This window comes from Monodelphis domestica, chromosome 3, assembly GCF_027887165.1.
Source record: "Monodelphis domestica isolate mMonDom1 chromosome 3, mMonDom1.pri, whole genome shotgun sequence".
Taxonomy (NCBI): domain Eukaryota; kingdom Metazoa; phylum Chordata; class Mammalia; order Didelphimorphia; family Didelphidae; genus Monodelphis; species Monodelphis domestica.
The window spans coordinates 173,268,393-173,295,315 of record NC_077229.1 but is presented as its reverse complement, the minus strand read 5'-3'; the positions used below and the strand labels follow the sequence as shown (position 1 = coordinate 173,295,315).

At 37.9% G+C, this 26,923-nt stretch overlaps 1 protein-coding gene and 1 long non-coding RNA gene across 3 annotated transcripts in view; one reads left to right on the top strand and one right to left on the bottom strand.

Moving 5' to 3' along the window:
* LOC107651874 (uncharacterized) overlaps positions 1 to 19,738 on the top strand; it is a 76,467-nt gene extending 56,729 nt beyond the window's left edge. The window contains exon 3 of the long non-coding RNA XR_008917556.1: positions 18,719 to 19,738. This is a non-coding gene — a long non-coding RNA (uncharacterized LOC107651874). The remainder of the gene's footprint in view (positions 1 to 18,718) is intronic.
* The window catches only part of NIPAL2 (NIPA like domain containing 2), a 135,180-nt gene that overhangs the window by 45,533 nt on the left and 62,724 nt on the right, over positions 1 to 26,923 (bottom strand). The gene's annotated exons all lie outside the window — the stretch shown is intronic.

Genomic DNA, 26,923 nt, shown 5'->3' with positions numbered 1-26,923 from the left:
GTCTTTACTTCCTCTCCCTTCCCTTTGCCCCCATGCCAATGTGCTCAATTAGAAGTTATGATCTAATTCAACACTATTATTTCCAGTGGTTAGAGGTAAAACTAGGTCTTCTTTACAACTGACTGTTCAGAATGAAATATTTTCAGAGTCATAAACACCCATCTGATTCAAGCAATAAAATCAACAAGTGGTTGGGCTCCTTTTCCTCCCCCCCCTCCTTCTTTTTCTTCTTCTAAAAATCTTTACCTCCCATCTTAGAATCAATACTGTGTATTGGTTCTAAGGCAAAAAGAGTGGTAAGGGCTAGGTAATAGGGGATAAGTTACTTGTCTAGTGTCACACAGCTAGGAATTGTCTAAGGTCATATTTGAACCCAGGACCTGCCTCTCTAGGCTTGGTTCTCAATTCACTGTGCTATCTAGCTGCCCCCAGTCCCTTTTCTTTTAAAGAGGCCACATTCTGCTTCTGGATAGTTTTAATTGTTGGGAAGTCTTTCTGCTTCTTCACTGTTAAAATGAAGGGGTTAGACTAATTGACTCTGAGATCTCTCATGGTTTGTTAGGATTTTACCATCTGTTCTAGGAGGGCACCATTCCCGTTCACTCATGGAGAAGAAGAGAGAAGGTGCTTATAGACTCTGGTTCATAATATATTCCCCAATTTGAAAAAAAATAACAGCAACACTGTCATAGATTTGGAGGGAACTTTAAGGTCCCAGTACATCCCTCCCCTCTGCAACATCCACAAAATAATAGATCCCAACAAGAAGGAAAACACTGCTTTCACATAATTTCAGAATCAGATGGGGCATCATCTTTTGTTCCTTTCATTTTACAGATGAGAAAATGGAGTCTCAGAGACTAAGCTTTCTTCAAAGTCACATATGGCAGAGCCAGTACCAGAATCCAGGTTCTAGGTTTCCTAACCCAGTACTCTTTTGAGCAGAAGAAATGAGTTTTAATTGCAGTTAGAAGAGAGAATGTTTTTAAGGGTATGAAATAAAGAGGACATGACCAATAGTATCAGCATAAAATATGACAGTTTATATCAAATAACATCCACTAAGAATTCAGGGGTGTGTATTGGAACCAGGTGAGAACTGATTATTAAATTTCAGTTGAGCATTTAGATCTTAGAAATTGACAAATGCTATGAATCAAGGACTGATTTCTTATTTTGTTGATAACCTAGAAGAAAGTGATAGAGAAAATGTTAATAATGGAAATTAAATTTAAAGTATGTCATCTTGCTGGGCTTATTAAACATTTACCAGCTCATCAGTGACTAAGCTACAAAATATCAAAGCTTTGGAAAAAAATAGCATGCCATCTGAAATTTCTACTAATTGAATTAATCAATCAACCAGTACTTATGAAACACTTACTTTGTGTCAGGCTCTGTGCAAAATGTTGGGGATACAAAAACAAAAATTAAAGAACCTCTACCCTCAAGAAGCTTATATTTTTTGAAAATAGGTTTTGAGCAATAACACATATAACCCAGTGGAATTGCTTGTCAGCCCTGGGAGGGGAGAGTGAAGAGGAGAGGGAGAGAACAAGAATCATCTAACCATGAGGAAATATTCTAAATAAATAAAGAATAAAAAAAAAGAAGCTTATATTTTAAGAGGAAGCCAATGTACATACATATATGTGTATAATATATGCACATATAAAGTAAATTCAAGGTAATTGGCATAGAGAATGCACTAACAGCTGGGGAAATAAGGAAAAGCTTTGTGTTGGGCATGGTTTTAAGCTGAGCTTTGATGGGAAGTGGGAATTCTAAGGGGTGGAGATGAGGAGAAAGTACATTTCAGGTATTAAGGCCAGTCTGTGAAAAGGAGCTGATAGAACTGATATAGAGTGAATAAATGGATTTTTAAAGTATTTATGACACGCTAGCAATGTACAAAATCCTCTGCTAGGTGTGAGGGAAACAGTCCCTGCTCTCAAGGGGTTCACACAGGCAATATTTAGGAGGATATAGCTGCAGGGTAGATAAAGAGCTGATGGTCCTTTAGGAGCAGGCCAAAGAGCAAGTTCCAGTGAAGTATGGGGTATAGCAAGAGGGCAGATAGAAATGCTTGGGGTTCTTGGGGGTATAATAGGATGTCACATGGTTAAGACCCTGTGGTCCTAAAGGCATAGATTCAGGATGGACGGCAAGGACTAGTTAAACTTACAAGCATACTTTCTTGGGGGTAGCTAGGTGTCTCAGTGGATTGAGAGCTTGGCTTAGAGACAAACTCTCATGGGTTCAAATCTGACCTCTGATATCCTAGCTGTGTAACCCTATTCAACTCACTTAACCTCCACTGTCTAGCCCTCACTGCTTTTCTGCTTTGGAACCAATACACAGTATTGTGGGGAAGAGACATGAAGAAAAAGAGGATTTGCAGGACAAGCCAGGCATGCAGACCAAGATGAAGGATCTGATCTGCAAATCAAGGCAAAGATTCCAAATGGAATGTTCCCAGGAGAGGCAGTTGGAAGCTGGCCAGGGGAGAGGAGATTCTCTCTCTCTGGGGGGTGACTGACCAAGAGAGACTTTTTTTCTGATCTAGGCAGAGAGACCTTTGGGGTTTTGACAGTCTGGACTTGAATTACTCAAGCAGAGATTATATGACTAAAGAAAGAAGAAAAGAAGAACAATACTTGTCCTCCATCTCTCTGGCTGTCTCTGTGTCACAGCTGTGGCTGGACTGACATTTCCCACACCCTCCTAATTCTCCCTCTTACCTCAATTCCCATCCTGTCCTATCTTTCCAACAAATCTCCTTACCTGAGAAAGAGAACAAGAACATCTTCTCTGAATCTCACAGTTCACCTTTGAGTTATATAGAAAAGTGGCTAACCAACAGAGGGGGAGGGGAAAAGGGGCAGGAAGGCATGGGTGGAAAGCTGGGAGGTGAAGGGTGGCATTGAGGGAGGAAGGGTAGGAAATATCTTGACTTATTAGCCATTAGTGATTTATAGGCAGCTCCAGAGCACCCTTTTAGCAGTATCTCTCATTATCTCTCATCTATCTCCATTATAACTAGGCAGCTTCAGGTGTCCCCTAGCAGCTCTCTAGTAGCCGGAGTATATTCGAGTTATCACATCCAGAAATAGTTTCCACAGTTTATCATTTATTACAATTGATAAGATAGATGGTAGAGGTTTGAAAAAATGTTATCTTTCTATACTTATTTTTCCTTTTATATATATTCTATGCTTATTTTCCTCCTTTTCCCTGTCTTTTTTAGGTGAGATGGTGAAGTCCAGTGGCTTTCCCTCTTACTAAAAAGGGTTCTAGTTTGTAACTCCCTCAGTGGTCTGGGGATGGCCATGCCTTCCTGAAAGTGGTAGAGTGTGAGTTAGAAGTCATGTTACCTATATTTGGGAATGAAGAAGTGGACCTGAGGTTAAAGTAAATGAGGCAGGGAACATCCTGCCAACAGAAAGACAGGGTCATTGGCAAGAAGGTTGGTGGAGAAGAGCTCCCTCCATAGTGCCTACACATAGGGCATTACAACACCCGGCAGGATCTGGGCAGTAGGTGGGTTGGGGGAGAGAAGAGAGTCATCCTATATTAACTGTTCCAATAGAAGGAAGAAACGAATATCTTGTTTTTTAAAAAATTATATTTCTAATTCTGAACTTAATACCAAATACTTAACTTAATACCAAATACAAATACAATACAAAACTTAATACCAAATGTAGAAATAGTATTTCTACACCAAACCAGAAAAGAAAGAAAGAGAAGTTTAGAATTGTTAATGAAATCATGAATTTTTCTTAAACACAGCTTGCTTTTCTTCTTATTTATCATTTTCAGTGTGGAACTTTCCTGCTTGTCAATACTTCCTTCTGGATTTCCACCTGTTCTCATCTATGCATTTAAAAGATACTTCAATGTCTCTCTTTTCTTTTTTCCCCTACTGCTAGTTCTACCTCCACACTTCCCATACACCCTCACAAAGTGAAAAAGAAAGATAAGGAAGCACTATATACCTAAAACAAACATACCCAACTAAGCAAAACAAATTCCTACATTTGCTGTTTTTTAAAGTGTATGTCAAATTCTTCACCTTGAATCTATCACCTCTGTGTTAGAGGTAGGAAGCATGATTCATTACTGTCTTCTGAAATTATGATTGGTCATTGAATTGGTCAGAGTTTTAAAATATTTTTAAAGTGTTGTTCTTCACAAAGTTGTCAGTGTATCAATTGAGGAACTGATACAAATTTGTGAAGATAATACTTGTTCTCAAAGCTTATGGAATAAAAGAATATGTTACTAAAGTTTAATCTAACTAGACGAGATGATTTAAAAAAATTATCTTACCAGTCCATTTATTATTTTTTGTAAGCATTTTTTCTTTTTGTATTTTGAGTTCTAAATTCTCTCCCTTCCTCCCTCCAACACCCTCCCTAACCCCCTGAGAAGGCAATATGATATCAATTATACATGTTAAATTATGCAAGACATATTTCCATATTAGCCACATTTCAAAAAAAGCAAGAAAAATAAAGTGAGAAAATTATACTTTAATTTGCATAAGTCTATAAGGTTCTCTCTGGAGGTGGAGAACATTTTTTCATCATGAATCCTTTGGAATTGCCTTGGATCACTGTATTGATCTGATTGGCCAAGTCTTTCACAGTTGATCATCATTACAACATTGCTGTCACTGTGCACAATGATCTTTCAGTTCTCATTTCACTTTGCATCAGTTCATATAGTTCTTGCCATGGTTTTCTGGAAGCATTTCCCTGGTCATTTCTTATAACACAATACTATTCCATCCCAACCGTATGTCCTAACTTGTTCAGCCATTCCCTAACTGATGAACATCTCCTTGATTTCCAGTTCTTTACCATCACAGAAAGAGCTGCTATAAATATTCTTGAACACATAGGTCCTTTTCTTCTGATCTCTTTGGGGTACAGGCCTAGTATTGGGTAGTGCTAGATTAAGGGTATGCATTTTCAAAGCCCTTTGACTCTACTTCCAAACTGTTCTCCAGAATGGTTGGACAAATTCACTACTCGATTTTTTTTTTAATTGTTGGGGGCAGCTAGGAGGCTCAGTAGAGTGAGAACCAGGCCTGGAGATGGGAGGTCCTAGTTTCAAATCTGGCCTCAGATACTTCTTGTGTAACCCTGGACAAGTCACTTAACCCCCTTTGCCTAGCCCTTACCACTCTTCTGCCTTAGAACCAGTACACAGTATTGATTCTAGGACAGAAGGGAATGGTTTAAAACAAAAAAGAAATTTTTTTGAGGCATAGTTACTTGTAATTAAATTTGTCTTGTGTAATGTGGTTGTTCAGTTTATGTAACATGTTTAAGATGATAGGTCTGCTGAACAATAAAGGGGAGATTCTGAGCAATACCTAATGAAATTGGATATCTGAGCTGAGTGGTAAATTTGGGAAAAAAAAAAAAAGAGGAAGCTATGCACAAGATGAAGTATCACCTTGGAACTCTGCAATCAAAGATTAAATTTCACCTGGCCACTTAGCTAGGCAGGCAGTTGCTATAACAACAAATAGCCATTGACTAATGAACACCTGGAGGGGGTAAAAAATAAACATTTTTCCTCTAGAATTCTATAATACAATTTATTTTTTAATGGTTAGGAAATAGTATTAAAAGAACAAGAGCAGTTTAATTTTAAAAGTGTTAAAACTAAAAGGAGTTTATGTTGGCTATTATTACTATTATTATTATTGAAACCCTTATCTTCTGTCTTAGAATTGATATGACAGAAAAGCAGTAAGGGCTAGGTAATTGGGGTTAAGTGATTTGCCAAGGATCACACAGCTAGGAAATGTCTGAGATCATAGACAGGCTATTATTACAGGACAACTATAACTATTCAACATTACTTATTAATTTGTAATTTAAGGTCTGCTAAGAGCCCAAGACAAGGATCCTCAAGGAACTCACATGTAAAACTCATGCAATAGCTTGAGGTGTTTTTTTTTTTTCTTGACTATTAAATTTCTAGAACAATGGAATTCCATCTCTATTCTTCCATTTAGGTAGGGGGGCTTCTCCCCTCTTATTTGAGGAATGTTACATTGGTTTCTTCATCTATAAAAAGAAGCAGTCAGCCTGAAAGGTCCCTTTTAGCCACAGTCATAACCAGCAGTCTTTATACCTAGGGTAAGATCTGCGAAATAAGTTCATGTGCCCTCAAATAAACTTTTTGAGACAAATTTATTTGGGTATGCAGTGAGACAGAGATCATTGCTAGGGGGACAGAGAGGTCTTTCCTTGCTTATATTTCAATATCCAGAGCTTAGCACAGTGCCTGGCACAGTAAGGATTCAATAAATAAGTAATCTGACTCTCTCTTTCTTACTCTCTCTCTGTCTTTCATCATCCATCTGTCTACCCATCCATTTACCAATCTACTTATCCATCTACTTATCCATCTATTTATCTACAATCCATCCATCTATCTATCTATCTATCTATCTATCTATCTATCTATCTATCTATCTATCTATCTATCTATCTATCTATCATCTCTGGCATCTAATGCCTTATATTTCTATCTTGTAAATAATTACTGTGAGTCACATTTTTCTTGGTTTCTCCATAATGCCTAGTGGGTTCACATAAAATACTTCAATTAATCAAAGCACGAATATTTCTAGAGACATTTTATGTTCAAAGTACTGTGGGGGAAAATGTATAATATACATTCCAGGACCCCAAACAATTTATGATTTCATACGAGACCTCAGACATGTAGTGCTAAAAAACAGAAGTAGACAACAATATATGATACACTACAGTATTTAATTAACTAACAAAGACAACAAGTAGAAGTGTTCACTGCTGTCTTTACCAGTCTGAAAATGCTTCATAGAAGAAATAGGCTTTAAGAAAAAGGTGGGTGGGATTTGGGCATGTAGGAAAGTGAAGAGGGGGTAATGACCTGAAGAGAGGTATGGGTTTGAGTCTTTGGACTTTTATTTTTACTTGAGTGATCTTGGACAAGATGCTTAATGCTTCTGGGTTTTAGTTTCCTCATCTTTAAAATAAAGAGGTTGTTCTAGATGAACTCTGAGTGCTTTCCAAATCTAAATCTATAGGGTTCTGACTGTATATGGATCCTTTATAATAAGTTGGTGCCCTCTCCCAACTCTAGTTTGTCTGGGGACTTTAGGTTGGGAAACATTGCTGTCATCAGTTCATCAATACAATAAGTGCCCACTATATTGCCAAGCACTTTGGTAGGCATTAGAGATACAAACAGTGGTGTGTTCATAAATATTCGACAACTAAATTTCCTAGAAAAAAAAAGATATACGTATAATACACCTTTAAGTTTAATTTGCCTTAACATTTTCTCCATCACTTTCTTGTCAAGACAATTGACAGAACAATAAATCAAGCCCTGATTTGTAGTATCTTTTCCTGAGGTATAAAATGCTAACACTGAAAATTTAATAATTAGCTTTTAAGAGCTTGTTTGAGCTGGTTCTAATACACCCCTGAATACAAATAGAAAAGTAAAATAGTCTCTTTTCCTAAGGAGTTCATGGCTGAGCACTGTGGTAGGCTATCAGGAAGTATTTATAAGTCTTAAACATCAGAGGGATAAGACAAAACGTCACATTTTAAGAAGGCATCTAACTACAACATGTAGAATGGATTAGGAGGCCATTGCAGAACTCTAGGCATCTGCTCATAGTCCAAATTAGTATGTAACAGTAAGAAAGTAAAGGAAAAGACCAATACTTAACCCATTTGTTTGTTTTATTCAATAAGTGCAATGTCCATTACTACTACAGCTAAATATCACTGTGCATGCTACATCAATAAAACAAACTTACAGTAATATCCTCACAAGGTTACTCTCTCAAATTGTACTTGCAGGTTTGCAGTGATCCCCAGAAGGATGACTGAACTCAAGTTAAAAGGAGTAAACTTGTGGATAACCACTCTGGTTACCAAATAGCAAATGGGCACCTAGCAAATGGTGTCCAATCAGCCAGTTGATGTAATTAACTCTTGGTAGAGGCATTTACTAAGCTAGCATAAATGGGTATCTAAGAGGCACAGTAGAAAAATGTTGGGCTTGGAATCAGGAAGACTCATCTTCATTAATTCAAATCCAGCTTCAGACACTTTCTGTATGACCCTGGGCAAGTCACTTAATCTTGTTTGCCTCAGTTTCCTCATCTATAAAATAAGCTGGAGAAGGGAATGGCTCCAGTATCTGCAAAGAAAACCCAAATGGGGCCACAAAAAGTTGGATACAACTGAAAATGACTGACAACCAGAAGACTGCTGTCTTTTCTTTAGAAATAAAAGCAGCTACAAAACATTCTCCCTATAAACCTAGGGTATACCCTCCAACCAAAACATACCTCTATGGGAAGAGTGGGAACAGAGTATAATGGCAGTGAGGCACATATGTATGAAACACATGTGTATAAAGAACTCACAAGTATACATCATTGCATGTCTTTAATGTTCTTTCCCCTCCCCATGGAGTCCTTGTAAAGTTCCCCACTTGTACACATACCCCACAGGTACACTGCTAGATAGGTTGCTCAGCTGGATTTCCAGGGTCCACTCCTCTATAAAGCTTAATTCCAACTGGCCAAGACAAGCTCTCTCTCAGGTCCATAGCTGGATTTGTTTTCTGCTTCCAGGGATCATATTCCTTGAAGGTGCTTCCAATGTCAAGTGGCTGCCTCTCCACATTCTACATAAATCGTTTGTATCTTGAACTCTCTCCACTTGACTTTCTAATTTCTTAATGGAGTATCTTCTTGGTGAATAGCTCTGATGCTAGCCACATCTGATTGACAATGGAAATAGGAATATGCTCCCCTTCCTAACCAATAGATGAAGACCTAGATTCTTCTTTGAATTCAGCATTCTGCCAGAAGTCCCTGGAAATGACAGGGGCTTTTAAGGGTTCTTTCTGAGAGTGACCATGAACTGTTGTTCTAATCCAATCACACTTCCTAAACTGTTAACTCCATAACACATTGTTAATGCATTAACACTGCATTATTCTCAAGTGAAAACATCTCATCATGTTGTGATTATATCTTGGGATGACAGGAACTGTGGAAATTTTGCTTTCTACACTACTTATTATTTCAATCAAAAATATAAATGATTGACAGTCTTCACATTCATAATATAGTTAAAGTTTGACATTTTACAATTAAAGTCTATAATAATAAAAGTATGAATTGAATAATTAAAATAAAAAGTTGCTTTATATTCTGAAACAACTTTTTACATCTATATAGTGCAGGTGTGGCAAGGTGTATGAACTTGGAAGAGAAAAAAATATGTCTTTATTTTAATAGACTTGATTTCTTTCATAATTTTGTTTTATATATATTTTTAAAAGTCCCCCCCCCCAAGGAAAATAGCCTTCATCAGTCTGCAAAAGGGACCTTAACTCAAAAAAGGTAAAAAAAACCTTCTTGTCCAGGAAGCCTTCTCAATGCATTCTATAATTCACTTCTTACTACAGAACCAAAGATTGGTAAGAAATTTAGAATCATCTATTCCAAATCTTTCATTTTACAAAGGTCCAGAAAAATTAAGTGACTTGCTCAAGATTTCATAGCAAATAGAAGGTAGCCACACCAGAATTTTAATCTAGGTCCTCTGGCTCCAAATTCAGTGTTCTTTTCACCATGTTACCTCCTTTTAAAAAGTAGACAGGAAAAAAGCACTATTCTTTTGTAGTAGATCAAGTAGATCCTTTGAGTAGATGAAGCCATTTCTTATCCTCCCTTTCCCTCACTTTTTTTTTTCTTCAGTGAATGGAAAGTAGATACTCTGGCATGTTGGAAATCATACCAAATTTTAGCTGTCACAAAACAAATAAACAAATATGCCCAAGGGCCATCAAACTCTATGACTCGGCAATGACACTACTAGATCTGTATCCCAGAGAGATCAAAAATAGGGGGAATGGTGGTACTTTTACAAAAATATTTATAGGAGCTCTTTCTATGGTGGCAAAGAACTGGAAACTGAAAAGATGTCCATCAATTGGGAAACATCTTATATTGTTATAAAAAATAAGCATCCACTTGTAAATAAATAAATGTCCATTTCTCCCAATCACAAAGCCAAAACATTTTTTTTTTTGCTCTGTAATTGTATTGAAGGCACGCCCAGAGACTCTGGTCATTTAGGATTTAGATTATTCAATACATATTGTAAGACAGCACAGAAGCTGAATTTTCTTATGAAGTATTTATTTTAATTCCTATGAAAATGACACATTTGAACTACTAACCATATGAGGCAGTATGATATAGAGGAAAGAGATGCAGGCTGGGAATCAAAAGGTCTAGGTTTTGCCACTAACTACCTTGGGAATGACCTAGATCAGGTCCCTCTGCCTCTTCAGAAGAGATCCTCACCAATAAAATGGGATCCTGACCCTTTTGTGTCCTCCTAGGACAGTGGATGAAATATTGCATGTGAAGTACTTTCTAATTGTAACAGAAAATTATCATCACATCATCAAGAAGAGGGAAAGCTTCCTTGTCCTGTGTGTGTGTGTGTGTGTGTGTGTGTGTGTGTGTGTGTGTGTGGTCTCCAATGGCCAATCAAAGTAATCACTTCCTGAATCAGCCCCTTCTAAAAATTGGCTCCTTGAGCCAGTTCTTGCCAATCAAACCTCTGGCCCCATCCTCTTATAATCATGATTTCTCAGATACTTTATCTTTTTTTGTGATTATTTGATCATTGGAAGTGGCTCACTAACAAGTTTTCTCTGTTTCTTGGCTCCTACCCTTGTAGTTTAGTTAAAGGAATGATAAGAGTGATCGCCATATTTACTGCTGTGATATCTTTCTATTTCTTTTCTGATATTTTGTGCTTAGTTTCTAATTTAGGGGGTCTTAATGTGTGTGTATGATGGACTCCTTTGGAAGTCTTATGAAGCCCATGGACCCCTTTTCAGAATAATGTTTTTAAGAGTATAAAATGAAATATGTATCAATGCAAAGTAGCTTATTCAATTGAAATGAAATGTTGGGGTCCAAAAATGTTATTTTATGTTGTTCAGTAGTTTCTCACTTGTGTCTGACTCTTTGTGACCCCATTTGGAGTTTTCTTGGCAAAGATGCTCTTTGCTGTTTCCTTCTTCAACTCATTTTACAGATTAGGAAACTGAAGCAATCAGGGAGAAGGAATTTACTTAGGGTCATACAGCTAGTATGTTTGAGGATGGATTTGAACTCAGATCCTCCTGACTCCAGTCCCAGTGCTTTACCCACTGTATCAGTTACCTGGCCCTCCCAAAAGTCTGTTTAAAGGACTGCATTGTGGTGCAGTTTAAAGCATTTTAAGCTCTAATAGCAAAAAATTGTACTAAGACTTTTAGGACACCCTATATTAGATGAAAAAATTTACAGGCATCAGCTTAAGAACTCTAATCCAAAAACAGTATGGCAGAAACTAGGCAAAGACCTCATGCCAATACCAAAGTAAAGCCAAAATGGATACATGACCTAGAAATAAAGGTGATACCTTTATATAAATTAGGAACATAAAATAGTTTACATGCCAGACTTATGGATAAGGGAAGATGTAGAGAATATCATGAGACATAAAACAGATAAGTGACTATATTAAATTTAAAAAATTTTTGTGCCAAGAAAATCAATGCAACTAAGATTAAAAGGCAAACAACAAACTGGGGGAAATGCTTGTAGCGAGCATCTCTGATAAAGGCTTCATTTCTCAAATATATAGAGAATGGAGTCAAATTTATAAAAATACAAAGCAATTGACAAATGGTCAAAGGATATGAACAGGCAATTCTCAGAGGAAGAAATTAAAACTATCTTTAGTCATATAAAAATGTTCCAAATTACTATTAATTAGAGAATGCACATTAAAACAACTCCTGAGACACTATGTTATATCTATTAGGCTGGCTAATATGACTAAAAAGGAAAATTATAAATATTAGAGGGCACAAGGAAAAAATGAGACACTAATGCACTATTTTTACAGGTGTGAGCTGATACAACCATTCTGGAGAGCAATCTGGAACCATGCCTAAAGGGCCACGAAACGGTGCATCCTCTGTGAACTAGCAATACTATTACTAGGTCTGTATCCCAAAGAGATCAAAGATAGGGGAAAGGTCCTACTTGTACAAAAATACTTATAGCAGCTCTTTTTGTGGTGGCAAAGAATTGGAAACTGAAGGGATGTCCATCAACTGGTAAACAGCTGAACAAAATGTGGCATGTGATTGTATTGTGCCATAAGAAATGACAAACAAGTTGATAACACACACACACACACACACACACACACACACACACACACCCTGTAAAGACTTCTATTAAGTGATGCAAAATGAAGTGAGCAGAACCAGGAGAATGTTGTACACAGTAACAATAGGGTGTGATGATCAACTTTGGATGACTTAACAATCATCAATAACAATCATCAATAAGGCAAGGATCCAAGACAACTCCAAGGGACTCAAGATAAAAAAGCTCTCCACCATCACAGAAGGAACTAACAGAGTCTGAATGCAGATTGAAACATACCATTCTTCATTTTATTTCCTCCATGAATTTTTCTCTAATATAAGCAATATGTGTCTTGTTTCGCAACATGATGGACATAGAAATATGTACTGTATGATAACATATGTACAATCTAGATCACATTAGCTGTTTTCTTGGAGAGAAGGAAGGACTGAGATGGAGGGAGAGAACATGGATTACAAAAATGTAAAAAAATATAAAAAATCACATCAATGTAATCTGGAAAAAAATTTAAAAAGAATAAAAAGAATCCTAATCTTGAAATTCTTTCTCCTTCATATTAATGAGAGGCAGTATATTATAATGAATGGAGGCTAGACTTGGAGTCAACAAGATCTGGGTTCAAATGTGCCTCTGATATTTAACTAGTTATATGATGCTGGCCAAGTCACATAACTCTTCTCTGCCTCAATTTCCTCACTTGTAAAATGGGGAGAGTAACACCTAGGACTGGACATGTAATTTCATTGGCATAGGAAACTCCCTTCCACCAATGGAGGTAGGTACCTTTGCTGCCATTCAAGTCTTAGTGGCTTACTTAGAGCACTGAAAAGTTAGGTGACTTGTCCAGAGTTACCTAGCCAGTATATATCAGAATCAAGGCTTGAACCCAAGTCTTCATGCTTGGTCTTTCTGTGCTTGGCACAGTGCCTGGCCCAAAGTAGGCACTTAATGTTTTCCTACTGACACAATGACTGACTCCACAGTTTTAAAGCCAGCTCTCTATCCACAACTCCACATTGACTTTCTTATGGGTTGTTAGGAGACTTCAATGAGATAGTGTATATAAAGAACTTTGCAATTTGAAAGCATTTCATAAATATTAGTCCTTATTATTGTACTAAAGAATAATGATGTATGTCCACAGTTACCTATAAGTTGTCATTACCAAATGGTTTTTGGGCACCTAGGTGTTACATGATGAACTAATGTAAAAGACACAGTCAAGTAAATTCAAAGAATATATGCAGTGTGTCCCAGTCTTGTGCTATTAAAACTTGTTTTTAATATATATTACTAGATATTATGTACATGACATAATTATAACATATATTAATATTTAGAATACTATATATAATAACAACAATAAATATTATACACACACATTCTTTATAAGTACCCACTGGAAGGAAGTCACTGTGCTAGATAGGGGCTGGTTCCTAGCCCAGGGGAGTTTACAGGAAATTGGAGTAAACACCTAAAAGGGGAACAACACCAGGAAGGAAACCCTGGCTAAATATCGAAAGCTTGGTGGTGGTGGAAAGTTTTGAGATGAGAGAGAGAGAGAGCCAGAGAGAGACAGAGAGAGAGAGTATGTGAAGGATGGAAGGCTTTGTAGATGTTGGACCTGAATGGGCCATCTGTAAATGTAATTGGAGTCTAATTCCCTTATAAGTTTGCTTTCTGTGCTTCATCGATGACTTTAATCAAGGTTTAATTCAAGCCAGATGTCAGAGTGGAAGGGGCATTGGATTTGGGTTCAAACCCTGACTCTCTTACTTTTAACCCATTGGACCTTGGATAAGTCATGTCTCTGGGCATTGACTTATTCATTATAAAATGAAGAGATTGGGCTGAATGGCACCCAAAATTCCCTTCTATTTCCAAATCTATGCTTCTTGTTTTTATGCAGGAGACATAACTGGAAAGGATGGCTTTAGAGGAGAGTGTACTATTACAGCCCCATCTAAAGCTCATTTATTTCTCCTTGATAAGTTATCTGTAGGTTCTTAGAGGAATCTATAGTCCTGAAATTCTAACCCAGAAGAAGAAGAAGGGAAAAGGAATCAGAAAGGAAGATTGTGAAAAGGAGCTGGACCAGGCTGGACAAACAGGAATGAAGTCTAAGTCATGCTCGGGTCCTGCAACTCAGCCATCTGGCTGCTCCTTTAATTTAAACTGATCTGTTCTGAAAAGACAAAAAACAGTCCAGTTGGAGAAGGCTGAAAGATAGTTGCTACTTCAAAGAGAAATTTTTTTTGCAGGGGGGTAAGGGGGAGAGTTGGGGGGAAGGGCAGGGAAGAGGCCATGTGTGTACATGGAGAAATTATTCAGGGAAAATATTTTCCTTTATTCTCTTCTCAAAATGTGGGACATAAAAGCCAAAAAATGAAATACTTGAAATTTACATGGTCTCTCTGTCTCTGTCCCTCTTTATCTGACTCTCCTCTTCAACTTTATTTGCCAAGATACAAATGAGGAAATGTCAAGCTTTTTAAGGGGAGGAAAAGCTCATTTAACTTTTTTTTTTTTAATGTGGGGTTTAACACAACATTTTGGTTGCTTTGCCCACATCTGCACAATTAATTACATAGCTACCACTTAATCTACCTAGTCAGGTGCATTCGAGTGTTTTGGTGGGTTTAAAAGAATTGTTTGACCAATTTTTGCAAATAATCTCATAAAATCTAAAATTATAGTCCAGTATCTTCATTCATCTGGTTCCTAAAAGCAGTGTACATTTATATAGTATTGACCTTAAAATCTATATTGATTTAAACTTCTTTATAGGCCAAACTACTAAAAACCCAAATTCTTTTAAAATAGGCTTAAGGAGATTGCTTCCAACCTTAAGTGTATTTACTCATAATTACATAGCATCTCACTGAGGGTTGAAGAATTTTTTTTTTAAAGAAAAAGAACCTTCTTTTTTTGTGGGGCTAGGGGAGAGAGGCCAAATCTGTGATATATCTTATTGCTATAATGAGTTCTCTTTGAGGAACTTTCTCTGCTAATGCAGACCAGCACTTGCTCTGAAGCTTAGTCTTAGAGGGTTGGCTGCTATACTAAAAGGTTAAGTGATTTGCTGAGTGTCACACATCCAGTATGCGTCAGAGGCAGGACTTAAAAGCAGGCTCTGAGGTTAGTTGTCTAGTCGTTAAGGCATGATGTCTCTCCAAAGAACACTTTTGTATGGGAAATGAGTGTATTCCCTAATTAGGAGGCTTGATGTAAAATTCAGATGGAGGATCTGGAAATTAGGAGACATGAGATTTAAGCTTGGATCTGCTACTCACTAGCTGATGTTCCCCTGGCTGTTATCTCTCCTAATGGAAGAGGAGCTTCCCTGAAAGACACCACAATCCCCGGTGAGGATGGAGGGGTAGTAAATGGAGGTTGAGGAGAGAACCTCTGGTAGAAATACAAGGAAGAAGATAATGACCAATCCCTTCTTTTTCCATATATGGCTCTCTTCTAGACTGTCAGGGTCACCAAAGCTTTGATTGATCTTCAGGCAGCTAGTGGCCAGCTGCCCCTCTACTTCCACCCAAAAAAAGTGCTTCACAATCTCAAAATGAGATAAACAAATGTTACCTTTTTTGTCTTTTATTTAACACGTGAAGATTCTGTTGTTTCTCTTACCTGTCCCTTCTGTGATTTCATCAACTGGGCTGAAGTGGTGATAGAAATCAACTGACACACATATATTTACATATACATGTATGTGTATAATGGATATTGTACATACATATACATGCATGTCTATGTAATTGCTGTTTGTGAGTTTTCCAGGGATGGCATCCAAAGGGAGAAGGCTTTGTAGGATTGATTTTAAGAAAAGGAATACATAGTAGACACAGAACGAAAAAACTTATAGGATTTGGTTCCTTTTGCTTGGAATATCAATGATGTTGTCAATCTATCAAATAAGTTCAGGGCAGCCAGTCAGTCAGTAAATGTTTATTAAGTGCCTACTGTGTGCCAGGCACTGCACTAAGCACTGGGCAGCCTTGGAGTCCAAGGTGAGAAAATTAAACAAAGGAGGCAGAGAGATGCTTTTCTAGGGAAAAAAGGAAGTAGGTAGAAGATTAGGCTTTGAAGAAAGAGGTTCAATAGAGATATTAAAACAGAGTACTAACATGATGGGTGAAGAAGTAAACTTTTGTTTGACAAGTGATAAGGAACCACTGAACGTTGCAAAAAGGATGGTACTTTTGACTTGATCACCTGAGAGCTTCAGTTCTCAAACTATTCCATGAAATCTTGCTATTAATAAGACATGAATGGAGGCAGCTGGGTGGCTCAGTGCATTGAGTCAGGCCTATAGAAGGGAGGTCCTGGGTTCAAATTTGACCTCAGACACTTTCCAACTGTGTGGCCCTGAGCAAGTCACTTAACTCTCTTATTGCCTAGCCCTTACCATTCTTCTGCATTGGAACCAATACATACTAAGATAGAGGATTAGGGTTTAAAAAAAAACCAAAACAACAGACATGAACAGGAGATTCTCTGAAAAAAATGTTGATGTTGATAATATTTTTCTCTTTAAATTATCAATTATCATTTTTTTTGAGAAAAGTTACTTATCAGAAAGTTAGTAAATATTTATTAGGTGCCTGCTATGTTTTAAACACTGTGGTAAGCACTGGAGGATTCAAAAAGGGGGGGAAAGATAGTTCTTGTTCATTGAGGAGCTCACAACCTAATAGAGGAGTCAATAAGTAAACAAATATGCACAAATAATCTATATACAAGATAAAAAGGAAGTAATTAAGAGAGAGAATGCACAGGAATTAGGAGAGGTGAGAAAAATCTTCCCAAAGAAGATGGGATTTTAGTTGGGACTCAAAAGGAAAACCAAGGAAGCTAGTGGGTGGAGATGAGAAGGAGAGAGCTTTTCAGAAATGGAGGAGAGCCAAAGGAATGCCTGGAGCTGAAAGATGGAGTGTCTCCTTCATGGAACAGCCAGAAGGCCAGTGTCACTGGATTGAAGAAGATGTATTGGGGTGTAAGAAGATTGTAGAGGTAGGAGGGGGCTGGGGCATAAAGGGCTTTAAATACCAACCAGAGCATTTTGCATTTCATCCTGGTGGCTATAGAAAGTCGATGGAGTTTGGTAAGTAGGGGAATGACATGTCAGATCTGCCCTTTAGGGAAGTCCGGAAATTCCTTTAGTGGCTTAAAGGATGGATTAGAGGGAGGAGGGATTTGAGGCAGGCAGACCCATCCATCATCAGGCTATGGAAATAACCTAGGGGTGAGACGATAAAGGCCTACATCAGAGAGGTGGCAGGGTCCTTTATTTGGTGGCAGATGCCTCTCCAAATGAAGGATTACAAAGTAATTCTGTTTCTGTATTAAGGGATGGAAAAGGAAAATCATGCCTAAAGATTTAAAAGCTCAAAAGAGATTTATTAAAAGATATCCTTCACAGAGGCACAGCTAGAGAAAGGAACATGCTGCTAATCCTCTTAAGAAAAAGAGGCAAAAACAATAACAGTATTGACAAACAACAATCCTCTACCATTTTCTCTAGGGCAAAGCTAGACTCCCAAGGAGTTATTTATTAAATGGTAGTCAGTTTCCCTGAGTTACTGCATTTCATAAGCAGATTGGGTTCAGAAAATATTATAATGTAATTAAATCTGACGAGTAAAGGATCTCTTCCCCTTGCAGTCAGGTGTTTACTTTTAAGAGACCTTTCACTGAAATAGTTATTCATTCATTTATTTGTTCACTCAAGCACATAAAGGCCTGGTGATAGGTGGATAATAACAGGGATTCAAAGAAAAAATGATAAAGCCTCTTCCTTCAAGAAGCTCCTGTTACCAACCTGAGAATAGAGATAAAGACCAACAACTCAACACTAAAAAGTCTCCTGTATGGGAAGTCAGGGTCAGATCATCAAGCAATAATATAAATAAAAGCCAAATAGCCAAAATCTGGATGCATGCAAGAGGGATGGCTCTAGCCTTCTCAGGGTGTCCTGCCCATTCTCTAATGTTGAAGTTTCCTGTAGCCCATTGCTGTGGTAACCCAGATCTCATCAGTCTTGTCTTGGTATTCTACCTCATCACTACCCTTTGCCTCTCTGGTTAGAGGGTGGGGGCCTTATCTCCCAACCTCCATTTAAGGAGAGACCACATCTCAGGTAGTTCCTCATTTCTCCCTGGGTTGTATTACCTTGATACTTCTCTGATAGGAATTTTCCATCATGTCCCCATGTTCAGTACCTACCCCCTCCTTTTTCTTTTGTGTTTTGTCTTCCCTCTTTAGACTGTAAGCTCAGAGGGCAGGGACTCTTTCTTTTTCTGTATTTGTACATCACTTTACATAGCATTTGGCATATAGTAGGTACTTAATAAATGCATTTTGGCTTTTGATATTGCAGGTGGTATATAAATGCTTAATCCTTTTCTTTCTCTTTCCTCTTAGGAAAAACAAGAAAACAAAACTCTTGGAACAAATATCGTAATTAAGAAAGCAAATTCTCTGCTCCAAAAATGGCTCATTTTGAATGCCTGCTTCCTCATTGGTCTTCTGAAAAAGTGTTTTTTTGCTTTTTCAATTCTGAGGTACCACCTCACACCTATCAGATTGGCCAATATGACAGTACAGGAAAGTGACAAATGGTAGAAGGGATGTGGCAAAAGTGGGGCATTAATGCATTGTTGATGGAGTTGTGAACCAATCCAACCAAGCTGGAGGGCACTTTATAACTATGCCCAAAGGGCCATAAAACTGTGTATACCTTTTGATCCTGTAGTACCACTATTGGGTCTGTTTCCCAAAGAGATCATAAAAAAGGGGAAAGGATCTATTTGTACAAAAATATTCTTTTTGGGGGGCTTTCTATGGTGGCAATTGGAAATTGAGGGGATGTTCATCAATTGGGGAATGGCTGAACCAATTGTGATATATTGATGATGGAATACTATTGTGCTCTGTAAGGAATGATGAGCAGTATGATTTCAGAAAATACTGGAAAGAGCTACGTGAACTAATGAGGAGTAAAATAAATAGAACTGGGCGAACACTGTACAAAGTAACAGCAATATTGACACAATGATCCATGGTGAAAGACTTAGTTACTCTCAGCAATCTAATGATCCAGGACAATTCTGAAGGATTTATGACAAAGAATGCTATCCACCTCCAGAGAAGGAACTGTTGAAGTCAGAATGCAGATCAAAGCATACTATTTCTCATATTAGTCTATTTATGGTTTGATTTTTGGGGTTTTGGTTTTATGTAAGTATTCTCTTACAACAATGATCATTATGGAAGTATGTTTTGTATGATAAATGTATAACCCAGATCAAATTGCTTACCATCTGCAAGAGGGGGGAGGGAAGGGAGGGAAGGAGACAGTTTGGATCTTACAATTTCGGGAAATGTATGCTGAAAATTGTTATTGCATGAACTGGAGAAAATAAAATCTCTGAAAATTAAAAACAATTTTTTTAAAATGGTGGTTTTTCCTGTGACAGTGGTTTTTCTCCAGCTTAGTCCCCCAGTTTGAACTGTATGTACTTAACCTTTCCCCCAACACCCCTATCAAGGACATGATCAGAATCATCTGAAAGGTGCTGGACATTAAGCAAACAGTTGCTTGATTCTCCTGGCACTCTATGTCAGTATCAGCCAGTACAGTGCTATTCTAATATTTCATCCTAGGACAGAGGTGACCATGGGCTCTTGAAGGTTAGGCCAGCAGGAAGCAATTCTTGTTTAGCAAGCCCTACCAAGTTGAAAAGGCTTTGAGTATGGAGCCCAGATTGAAGGTGAATGAATGACACTGTCAAATGCTCCAGAGAGATCAAGACAGGATTCTTAGCTATTCTCAGTAATGCAATGATCCCAGAAAATTCTGAAAGACTCATGATGATGATGAAAAATGCTCTCTACCTCCAAAAAGAACTGATGGAGTCTGAATGTAGATCAAAGCATACTTTTAAAATTTTTTCTTTATTTTTTGTCTGTTTTCTTTTGTACACAGCTAATATGGGAATATGTTTTGCATGACTGCACATGTATAATCTACAACAAATTGCTTGCCTTCTTAAGGAGAGGAAGGGAAGGGAGAGAGGGAGAGAATTTTAAACACAAAATAAATGTTAAAAATATTTGTATATGTAATTGAGAAAAATTCAAAATTTAAAAAGGGAAAGAGGCCACAAGATTGGACAATTCATGAAAAGATCCTTAGTCAGGGGTCTCTAGGTGACTCAGTGAACTGAGAACCAGGCTTAGAGACAGGAGGTCTGGTTCAAATCTGTCCTTAGACTCTTCCTAGCTGTGTGACCCTGGGCAAGTCACTTAACTTAAATTGCCCATCCTTTAAGGCTCTTCTGCCTTGGGACCAATACTTAGTCTAAGACAGAAGCTAAGGGGGAGAGGGAGGGAGGGAGGGAAAGATAGAGAAAGAGAGAGAGAGACAGAGACAGAGAGACAGAGACAGACAGAGAGACACAGAGAGAGAGACACACAGAGAGATAGATAGAGAGAGAGACAGACAGAGACAGAGAGTCAGAGAGAGAGACAGAGACAGACAGAGACAGAGATAGACAGGGAGACACAGAGACAGAGAGAGACAGACAGAAAGAGACAGAGACAGACAGAGGACAGAGAAAGAGAGAGACAGAGACAGAGACAGAGACAGAGACAGACAGGGAGACACAGAGACAGAGACAGAGAGAGACAGAAAGAGACAGAGACAGACAGAGGACAGAGAAAGAGAGAGAGAGAGAGAGAGAGAGAGAGAGAGAGAGAGAGAGAGAGAGAGAGAGAGAGAGAGAGAGAGAGAGAGATCTTTGATTATGATGGAGAGAGCAGTTCCATTGGATAAATAGATAAGAAAGTCTAGAGGAAAGTGAAAAGAGTGGAGGTCCTTGTTATTACATGTAATTGATACCAAAAGTGGCTTTTTCAAAGAGTTTAACTAAGAAGGGGATAGAAATATAAAAGATTATTGTCAGTGGGGAAGGTAGGATGAAGTGAAGTTTAAAAAAAATTTTTTTTAAGGATAGGAGAGAAAGGATATGCTTGCAGATAGCAGGGGAAGAGCCAGAACAGAGAAGGGAGAAAATTAGAGAGAAAATGAGGATAATAGGAATAATTTGGTGAAGAAGATAGGAGGTGATAGAATCAAGGGTACATGTAGAGAGGATAAGAACTTTTCAAGAAGAAGAATCACCTAGTCCTAATAAGAGGCTGGAATGAGGAGGAAATAATGGGGGATGATGTCAGAGTAAGGCAGAAGAGGGTACTCTCAGTAAACAGCCTCAGTTTTTTTGGTGAAAGGTAAAATAAAATCCTCAGTTGAGATGATTGGGGAAAAGATTGCCATGGGAGGCTTGATGAGAGACAAGAAGTTTTGGAATAGTCACTGTAATGAGAGGGATAGAGAGCCAGTTTGAGAGACAGTAATTGCTGTAGTAATAACCCACTTTTTTTATCCAGGATATCTTTTCTGAGAATTTCTAGGTGATGAAGGTCCCAAATGTACTTCTAATTCTAGGGACCCTTTTTAATTTTTTTTTTATTAAAACCCTTACCTTCCATCTTGGAGTCCATACTGTCTATTGGTTCCAAGGCAGAAGAGTGGTAAGGGCTAGGCAATGGGGGTCAAGTGACTTGCCCAGGGTCACAGAGTTGAGAAGTGTCTGAAGCCAGATTTGAACATAAGACCTCCTATCTCTAAGCCTGGCTCTCAATCCACTGAGCTATCCAGCTGCTTCCTAGAGACCCTTTTAAAGGAAATCAAAAGATATTCCTGTTAAGAAATCAAAATTTAAAAATTCACTATTTTTTAGATGTGAGCTTAGCAACTTTTCCTGTGTATATGTGCAGGTCTCTTGGAAGGGAAAATTTTATCAACATTTTAAGCTTTTTTAACCCAACTATAGAACATTTTTAAGTATTTTCAGAAATGAGAGAGCCCCTCAAACACGAGTGCATTGCTTTAGAGTTTTGATGAAAGTCTCATTAATTTCTGTTCCCTGATATTTTGGCTCATTGTTTAGAATCTGAGAAAGCAAAAGACAAAGCCGAATTGTGAAAGCCAAAGAAATCTTCTTTCAAAAAAAAAATACCCCCTGAAATGAAAAGAACATATTTATGTAATGATGCTACAAATAGCTCGTACATGTAAATATCTCCCTTGCGGTTTCTGACCACTTATAATAGGGACTTCAGTGTGCTGCTGAAAAGTAAACCACGAAACACTTTCATGTCAACCACAATCAAACTTCAAATACTCTAGCACACTGAACATACTTACAGGCCCAATCAACTTTAATTTTATTTATGTACTGCTCCACAAATATCATTCATTCCCTTGTTTCAAATTTAGGCCTTTAGGAAGAAATGAAGTCAATTAAAATGCATTCTAAAATGAGAATACATTTTAATCAAGTTAGGGTTTTTTGGGCATAAGGCAGCTTTAGAAAATATAGTCCTGCACACACAGAGATGCCTGTACCACCCAAATGGGTAGAAATGAAAACACCATGAAATTCATGGCAAAAATTCATGGAAAAATAGGGCCACTAACATCATTCACTAAAGGCGGCTGAGATTTACCACTGTTCTTTGGTAATTTACCTATTGAAATAAAATATAACCTCCTTTACAAAATCACAGAATTTCAGAGTTGGAAAGGATTTCAACAACCATTTTGTCCAATTCATATATGAAAAACCCAAGAGCAGTTAGGGGGCTCAGGGGATAGAGTGCCAGGCCTGGAGATGAATGGGAAATCCTGGGTTCAAATTTGGAAAACAGTCACACACTTTCTGGCTGTGTGACTCTGGGCAAATCTTGTAATCTCAATTGCCTAGTCATGACTACTCTTCTGCTTTGGAACTGAAACTTAGTATAAATTCTAAAACAGAAGGTAAGGATTAAAATTAAAAAAAAAAAGAAACTTCACTATAAAATATCTGACAAACTTATCTTGAGGAGTTCTAGTGAGAGGAAGTCCATTATCTCCCAAGGCAACTTGTTTTTTCTACTTTTAGACAGTTTTGGTTGCTTGAAAGTTTTTCCTTTCATCAGTCAGGTAGTCAATAAACTGATTAAGTATTTATTATGTGGCAGGCACTGTGCTAAGCACTAGGGAGAAAAAGAAAGGTAAAAGAGAGTCCCTACTTTCAAGGGATTCCCAGTCTAATGGGGAAGACAACATGCAAACCTCTAAGTACAATAAACTATATTCAGGATAAATTGCAAATAAATCAACAAGCAGAGGGAAAAGAGGATCATCTCTAAAATTGTTACTCTACAGCTCCTATCCACCACATCCAGTTCTGCCTCCTGGGACCCAGAAGAACAAGTCGAATCCCTCTTCTACATGATGGTCTTTCAAATCTTGACGATAACTTCCATATTCTAAATCTTTTCTCCTTCAGGTTAAATATTTCCTGTTCCTTCAACTAATCCCTCTATGATGATATACTTAAACTATTATTCTTCAACTACTTTTGCAGACATGACATTTATCATCTTGAAGACACTAAAAAAGAAAAAAAAGGAAAGAACAGATTCCCTTCTACCATTCCACTAAATTAATTGGATTCTATTTATTCTTCATAACTTCTATAGAAGGGAGCTTTAAAAAAATGAGCCAAAGCATGAAGTCCTAGATAAAGCTTTTCAGAAGTTCTGTTACATGGCTATTTTCAGTAACTAACTCCACAACTAAGGAATGCCTCATGTTGGGCGTGCGTGATTAACTGCAGAATAAAAATTTTATCCTGGACATTTAACTTAAGCTGGTTTGGGGACAAATGTGCTAAACCAGACAGCATGGCAAACCACTGAGGAAAGGGAGGGGAACTGCATATTTCTAACATTAAATTAAGCTTCCATGTCAAGTGTCCCTGGAACAAGCATCCGGTGAGGTTTTGAGAGTTTTAAGGAACGCATCCAGGCTGGCACCAAGCATGGTGTTCTCAAAGGACATGGATAATTAGCCTGCATCCAGGATCATGTAACTCTACAGGTCACCCATTCATTGGTCTGTTTATGTTTTCTTTCATTTGTTTCTAATAAAAATCTTGGAGGAGAAAATTTCTGCTTGAGACGGCGTCTCTGGAATTCTGAAAAGGCCTCACAAGGGCTTTTTGGCTGTCCTGTGACCATCATCTAATGGATTACAGGCCCATTTTAGTTTACAGCTTCACCACGGAACAACCAACTAGGAGAAATATATAAAACAACATATATTCCCCATCATGATTTTCAATTTGGGCAAAAACCATAGTGCCATAGAAATGAGAGATGGAAAAGACCCGTTAGTCATCTGTCCTTTCTCTTCTCCTCATCCCCTTGTCCAGGCAGCCCATTCCCTTACGTTTAACTCAATCCAACCATATTCCAAATTGGTCCAGTTACTTTCTGACAGAATTCCACTACAAAGAAAGAATGTGGATGCCCCCTGCGAAGCTGGTTAGAATGAGATTTCCCATGACAACATGGGTGCTTTCTCATTAGTAACAGCTTAAATGTAAAGAGGGTTTTAAGAATGAAATGTGCTTTCATATAATATATTCTATCTCATTTGACCCAAAGATGATGGGAGGTAAATAATATAATTTTCCTCATTTTAAACAGGAGGAAAGCAAGAATGGGAGAGGTGAAATAACTTGCCTAGTCAATAACACAGCTAGTAAATGCTGGGACCAAACTTGAATCCAAATCTCTTGACTCAAACTCTTTCTGCCATACTACATTGTTTTGTCCAGCTCTTCATGACCCCATTTGGCATTTTTGTGGCCAAGATACTATAGTGGTTTGTCATTTCTTTCTCTAGCTCATTTAACAAATGAGGAAACTGAGGCAAAGAGGACCACAAAGCTAGGAAGTACCTGAGGTCAGATTTGAGCTCAGAAAGATGAGGCTTCCTGACTCCAATCTCATTACTCTATCCACTGTGCCACCTAGCTTTCCCCCCCTATACCACACTGTCTTATTATTTTTCCAAACCCATACCTTCCATCTTAGAATCAATACTATGGAGTTGCTCCCTGGCTTATTATTTTAATAGTATTAATTAATTATACTTATTTACAATTAATTTAATTTCCCCTAGGGTCAAAAAGGGAGGAGAAGGGAGAGTTAGGATCAAATATTTATATTACACCTGCTATATGCTAGGGACTGTGCTCTTTAGAAACATCTCATTTGATCCTCACAACAACCCTGGGAGGTAGGTACTATTGATTTGGAATCTAAAAAAATTTTAACTTTTAGTAGTAATAGCAATAAATACACTATTAACATTATGGCAAATGAACATATGAGTTTATTTCAAAAAATAATTGTGTCCCTGGAGGAATAATTTAGTCAGATAAAACATTTCATGCTATGTGAGTGAATCTTTTTGAGTCTTAAGTCCAAATCATTCAGGATTAAATTATATATTCTTTATAGCTCTAAAAGGTGACCTAGTATTTGGTGAAGTTTTTTATTTATTTGTTTGTTTGTTTTTAGTAGATGGGCAATGTAGCCCAGTGAATGGCATACTGGACCAGGAGTCAGGAAAATCTAGGTTCCAATCCCTCCTAGCAATGTGACAACAAGCCAATTGATGGACTTCTCTAAGCCTCAGTTTCCCCATCAGTAAAACTGGGATAACAGTGTCTACCTTGTAGGGTTTAAATGAGAAAATGTTTATCAACTGTTTTGCAGACTTCAAAACACCAGGTAAGTGTTGGTTATTATTATTATATCCTCTCAGAGGCAGTATAGTCTTGCATAGTGGATTGAGTGATGATCTTGAAATCAGGAAGACCTGAATTCAAGTCTGACCTCTGATTTATTAAGCTGCACAAACATAAATAAGTCATTCAAACACTCTGCTTCAGGTGTCCCTATAACAAAATACAGAGGAGCTGCTGAATGGTATTCTGAGGGCCATTTCTACCCTGGGATTTCCTCATACATTCTAGCAGTGAGAACAATAACCACATCCACACACCATCATGGACTCAGCTATTAAAGCTTAGAATTGCACTACGACACTTGGACATCTTGTATGAGCAAATTATATGTGCAGACAGTTGGGTCTACTTATCCACAGTTTCCCTCTCTGTGGTTTGGGTCACCCACAGTCCAATTCTGTGGAAGTCCACTCATGAAGTGCCAAAAGTTGTCTATCATGATCTATCCCTGGAAGCTGTCTTTTCTGCTGCCACTTTCACTATTTTTTAGGATTTTGTTGGTGGGAGGTTGGTGGGAAGGCCATGGAGCACCTGGCCAACAGGCAGAAGCAGGGAGAAAGAATACATACATATGGCGGTCAGAGGGTATTCACTTCTATCCATGGTTTCAGTTGGTAGGTCTGGGAATATATTCCCATGGATGGGGGTCCTCCTTGTGCATATGTATATTATACATACATAGGAGTCAGGAAGACTTAAGTTCAAATCTGACCTCAGACACTTACTGTGTGACATTGGGCAATCTACTTAGCCCTTTTTGCCTCCTTTTCCTCATCTGTAAAATAATCTGGAAAAAGAAATGGCAAACCATTCCAGTGCCTTTGCCAAGAAAACCCCAAATAGGGTCACAAAAAGTTGGGTAGGGCAGAAAAAAATGACCAAACAAGCACTAATGAGTTATGTAAGTAGCAAGCAG